The sequence below is a fragment of the Botryllus schlosseri genome, chromosome 6 (assembly GCF_051294905.1).
Source record: "Botryllus schlosseri isolate E-star chromosome 6, Bs_hap1, whole genome shotgun sequence".
Lineage (NCBI taxonomy): Eukaryota > Metazoa > Chordata > Ascidiacea > Stolidobranchia > Styelidae > Botryllus > Botryllus schlosseri.
In genome coordinates, this window is record NC_137241.1 from 18,002,366 (window position 1) to 18,008,388 (window position 6,023).

The following is a 6,023-nucleotide window of genomic DNA, read 5'->3' on the forward strand; positions in this document are numbered from 1 at the left end:
GCGTTACACCTTCGCATGCAATCCCATGCCATGAAATGTGTCACCTTATCTCGCAGCTCTGCGGTACAGCGTCTGTGAAGCAAATTCAATACGGCCGTAAACCAAACTTTACGCTGATTGGTCGAGAGACAATGGCCATGGATACGGCGCAACAACGGAGGACGCTGCATTTACGTAAGCCTAGTTGACACTACAATGTATTCCTATGGCTATGTAGACTGTATAAAAACGACAGGATTACGGTTGAATGTTTATCAATAACAGTATTATTAGGAAACTAAACAAAATATTTAGTAACATATACTAAAATAAAATACCGAAATACTCCTGTGTTTAACTGTTTCTAAATACAGTGCCATCAATGGCAACGACCTGGGGAAGAACAGATCTTTCCATTCATTTCCTTCCAACGCAAAGGACAGGAAGGATTGGGAATGCAGAGTAAGAAGTCATGACTATTTGTGGCATAGATTTTGACCTGAATTTGATGTCAATAATAGTGATTGACTTGTAATTATCCAGCAGCAGTCAAATAAAAACTATTTTTCTGTGATTTCTGCCCCAGTTCGAATTTAATGAACTCATCGACTATAATATTACGATATTTCCAGGGGCACCTTACCTCAGGCACACCAACTGCAGATGAGGTCTGCTCAGCTAGAATCACTCTATCAGGTGAAGTAGGCCTACCCAGATATCCGCATGAAAAAAAAAAACAAGACCAATCTCTGCTACACTCACATGAGTGATGCTTAGTAATCTTGTATAGCACTTTCTTCGTGCGATAACCCCCACAATATTGAATCCCTGTTCATACTGCACTGTCCTTGAAGTGATTTGAAAAGAGATGGTGGATATGGAGTACCTGCTAACTTGTTGCCCTCAAAACAGTCCAAAACCCCACCAAAATTGCTACTTGTGAGTCAAAGAACCCTATGTATTTATACCCCATTCTGCACATTCTCTCTGTTCTGATGTCCTGTGGGCAAAGTAGCTAATCTGCATATGACGAACTTTGTTGGCTTCTAACCCTTGATTCATGCGATGGCGTTGAAGATTCAATTTCAAGGCTACACGATGGGGATTCTAGATCAGGATCACCAGATGACAATGTAGGATTTGTATGTGCAGCATCCACAACATTGGAGGAAGAGTGTTGACACGGCATGGAGTTCAGGGTCAGCCTTCTTGCAATGCGCGTATCTTCTGCTTCACCACGGAGATTGTGACTGGGAATCGCACCTCTTTAGGCGTGATTTTCTGAACTGTATTGGTGTATCTATAATGCACTAACAGCAAAATCTTCCTTGCAAAAGTGGTTGGAGCAAATTAATATTATTATTATCATTGTACACAACAGTGGTGATTTTTGCCTGTAAGGCTTTGTGCCCCACCGCCCACGACATGACAGTATTTGAACTGATCAATGCATTTGTTCTTGTCTTTGACATTCTTTTCACTCTCTCCTGCACTCGCTCGCGATTGATCGGGTCTTTTGCTGCCGAATTGTAGCTCGGCTCACTGTGATTTCTGGGCTTTTTAAGTCGCAACTGCAGTGAGGTCGGCGATGAAGAGCAAATGATATGCTTGTGGAAGTGGACTGGAAGTCCTGCCTTCTTACCATGCATTCCCAAGCGTTCCTGTCCTTTGCGTTGGAAGGAAATGAATGGAAAGATCTGTTCTTCCCCAGTTCATCGCCATTGGTGGCACTGCATTTATAAACGCATCAGTATTTCGGCATTATATTTTAGTATATGTTACTAAATGTTTCATTTCCTTCCTTAATAATTCTGTTATTGATGAACAAATAAACATTTAACTGTAATCTTGTCGTTTTTATACAGTCTACATGGCTATAGGAATATAATGTAGTGTCAACCAGGCTTAGGTAAATGCAGCGTCCTCCGTTGTTGCGCCGTATCCATGGCCATTGTCTCTCGACCAATCAGCGTAAAGTTTGGTTTACGGCCGTATTACGGAGGCCCTCGATTGAGAACTAGAAACGAGAGAAATTTGCAAATTTCTACAATTACAATTCTCCTCGGATTTTCGAATTCCAGATTCGCAACATCAAAATTATAAAATATTTTTATATAACCGTTTAGAGTTTATCTTCTAAATATTCCGGATAGTATTATTCATATGTACACAACCAAGTTGCATCAATTTCACACCTACAGGTTGATTTAAATGCGGACGATGCAGATTACCGTATCATCGAATATGAAGCGGGGTATGTATTACATACGGATACATACAGTATATACACAGCCCATTCTTTGGGCCGCATAAAGGAAGCGACGTGGACTGATGACGCTACACATGCGTGTGAAATGAATGCACTGCAAGCGGCAATTTTAACTCCGAGGCGCAATTTTGAATAGCACATGAGTCCGCGTGTCAATGGAGAGTTTTATAATTTATTATTATATATATTTATAAACAAGTTGAGTGACGCATATCACAAATACTACATGAGCTGTGCGGCCAGAAATGGGGGGTAATTATATATTTAAATCAACTGGTGTTGGATAGAACTATAGTAACTAAAGTATATTTTTGGGAGTCGATGGCTGAGTCACGATGCTAAATTTCACGCGGTTGCAGGCAGCCGTATAGACTCGACTTTGGAATTAAATCGACGCTATTATGAATGACGTAATCCTGAGAAGTGCAATCTCTTTAACAAAATGTCGAGTCTACATAACTAGGGAAATCACGATTCTCACATAGGCTTCCTATACAAGGATATATAGAACTCCTGTATATCCCTGACTTTCTATGTATAGCAGATGCATGGGCATTTAATGTATTATAATTGTAGCATTTAATTCAGTATTCGTAGCGGTGATGGCGAGATATGCCAAGTGAATTCTTTCGGGCCGCACATCATAATCACTGGGTATCACTGTTGAGATGACCGTAACTGCCGCACCCAAAACCCCCAATTGGTCGGATCTGAGCTCTAAAGGAGCCCCAATTTATGACGTAAATGTACTAAAATTAGAGGATTTCTTGAGAGATTTATTAAACTTTCAAATTTCCTTCGCGTGATTTAATTTTGCTAGATCAGGGACATCTAATCTAGATATCCCCGTGCTAGATGTCTTGATTTTAATATGGGTCCCTCAAAGAAAAATTCACAAGAATAAGCATTTCGGCACCGGCCACTTCCGTTCCACGACACACCAACGCATATGATGTTTCGACTAACATGCGACTCCGCGAAGTGGCGGGAAAATATTGACCGGAAACACTATCCTTGTCCATGTCCAATTATCCATAGGCGCTTCCACCTGGCACCAGATAGTCATGTCATTTCAATCTGATACCAATAGAACAAATGCTACCCGCAGGGGAAATGCTGAGGTAAGTCAGTGGCTTTCAAATTGGGGGCGTGAAGCATCTGAAGTGGGCGCGAATTCATCCGAGAGAGATGAAGTTTCGTGAATTAGGAATGAGTTTAATTTGTGCAGACAATTTCAAGTTTCAACAGCGGCAATAATCCTAATTGTATTACGATTTTAAGTGTCATGGTTGCGTCGTACCATCTATACACCGATGCTAGATTGTGACTGATACCAGACCTTGCGTCGATCAGAAGCTGTCTATGAATTAGAAGTAACTATGCGGTGAATACCTGTAGGTGTTAGCCAGTGCTTTTATGGTATGTCTGTCAAGCATCTGTGCAAAGTCCATGGAAAGGCACAGAGTTATGGATACATAGGACATTTCCTTATAAGATCATGACATATGCCTTTTGAATCTAACAAACATGGATTTAAATCGAAGTATTGATACTATACGAGTATACTCAAAAGCAGACCTGGGCAAACCGCATACCAAATGCGGCTCGCGACGCGATTCTGACTTGCCCGCGAAGAGTAGCCTGAAATTTAGAACTTAAAACATAATTTTAAATACGAATGAGTGTGAACTGTGAACTAAATCCACAGGTTATTTCAACTGAACCAGAAATGCGTTTAAGCGTGCTTGTTCATCTGTGTATCATGATTACGAAGCCTACGTGTCGTATAGTATGGATTCAAAATAATGCAAATATAGCAAAGTATGCCGTAACAATTAAAGTCAAAAGTAACGGTTTCCACATAGTTCAAAACTTGTTTGTTGCCATTGTTACATTGCGAATTACTCGGTTTGAGCTCTAGTTAAATTGCCATGTCATACGTTCCCAGTCCATAATCCGTAAAACATGTCAATCATCCAACGTGAGTAGCGCTCACCCATAAAAAGGATGAGCAGAGGTGGAGGAAGAAGGCAGACATTTAAAGAATATAGTAGGAACACTAAATATTTGTTTACTTGAGTCAGAGGGAAACCCGTCATTCTAGTTTGTCGTGAGCAGGTCGCCGCGCTTAGAGATTAGAGATATCTTTTGAATCGACATTATGAGAACAACGAAGTGAAATACAGACACTCGTTGGCTGGCTGAGGCCGAGAAAGTGCGGATTTCCAGGAATCTGCCAGCGAAGCTCACAAAACAACAAGGCTAAATGCAATAACGCTACACAACTCTCCGATCTGGACCAAGACCAGCTCTGTAATATCTACGGTTACCAAACGTCCTCCTTTAGGAGGATTTTCCCTCCTTTTTCTGGTTTTTGAAAATGTCCTCCGAGGACGTCTAAATGTCCTCCTTTTTGGTAACTCGTCCTCCTTTACACGTTTTAGAGCTAATATAGTGGACAGACTGTAGTGAGAATGGGCATAAATAGGAAATTCGTGGTTCGAACGAAAGCGACGACCTTTTTTAGTCAACCAACTCATAGTGCTAAAGAAAAATTGTCTTTCTGTATTTGAGCCGGAAAGTCGACCTTTTTTTAGTCAACCGACCGCGAAGAGGGAAAAATTTACCATTTTTCAAGATTTTTCTCCGGTATTCTCAGTTTGAAAATTTTGAAAAAGTGTCTTTCTTTCCCGATTCCAAAATATGGTAACCCTAGTAATATCCCATATTCATTTTGACGTTTCCATAGAAAAAAAAGGGTCTGGGGTTAATGTGATTTAAATGAGTTAAGAATGTTTCATGTTTCGCATTGTTTTGAATAACAACACTGAATGAATAAATAGTTTTGTTTTGTAAAGTAAACCTCACTTTCTCATAACCTAATTTTAACACATCCACTTAGCAGCTTTTGTTAGCAATGTAACTTCCTGTTGTCTATTTAGAAATAAAATACGTCGCGGAATATAGTGTAAACTGTTGGCTCGGCCCGCCAAGAATTTTTTGCTTCTCATTTGGCCCGCCTGGAAAATTAAATTGCCCACCCCTGCTCAAAAGTAATCAATTCAATTATTCTTTTGCATAACGCCAGCTACCGGTTGAGAAAAATTGGGGGCCCCAGAAGAACCTACATGAGCGCCCAAGACCTATTTTTGTGGGGGAGGGGGGTGGACGAAGTGCTGTTTCGGTCCTGGTCTTGTCAATCTGGCCCGTGTGCGTATATGATTCGGCATGGTGTATTAGTGGTCACTGGCCATGGATGCAGTTTATGAGTTAAGTCTATTCTTGTGAGGATCTTGTTGGCCACCCATGCTGGATTGGGACGGTATCGCATTTCAAAAAATATATGAACTCCGGTATATTGCTTATCGCAACTGGAGCGGATATATGGCTAGCACGTGTTAGACTAAACCAAACTTGATTCTAACAAAAACGTTATGGATATATGGTTACCTCTTTCCATATCATAGCTGTAAACCTTCCAATCCATTCCATATGCTTACCATTTTGTGTATGTTCAACCATCGTCGCAGGTGTTTTTTTAAAAGATGCTAGTACATATCATTGAGCGCCAGACAGTTATAGGAACTATGCGACATTTGGGCCTACAAAAACTTAACACATCGTAGGCCCCGGCGCCATGCTAATGGTAATTCCTTACTTCATCTTTTAAATCGCACGATCGAAACAAAAGCGTGTCAGTATTAATGTTCCAAAGCAGACACATCTATCTGGTTGAAAGTTGTAGCCTGGTAAAAAACATGCTTTATTTGGCACA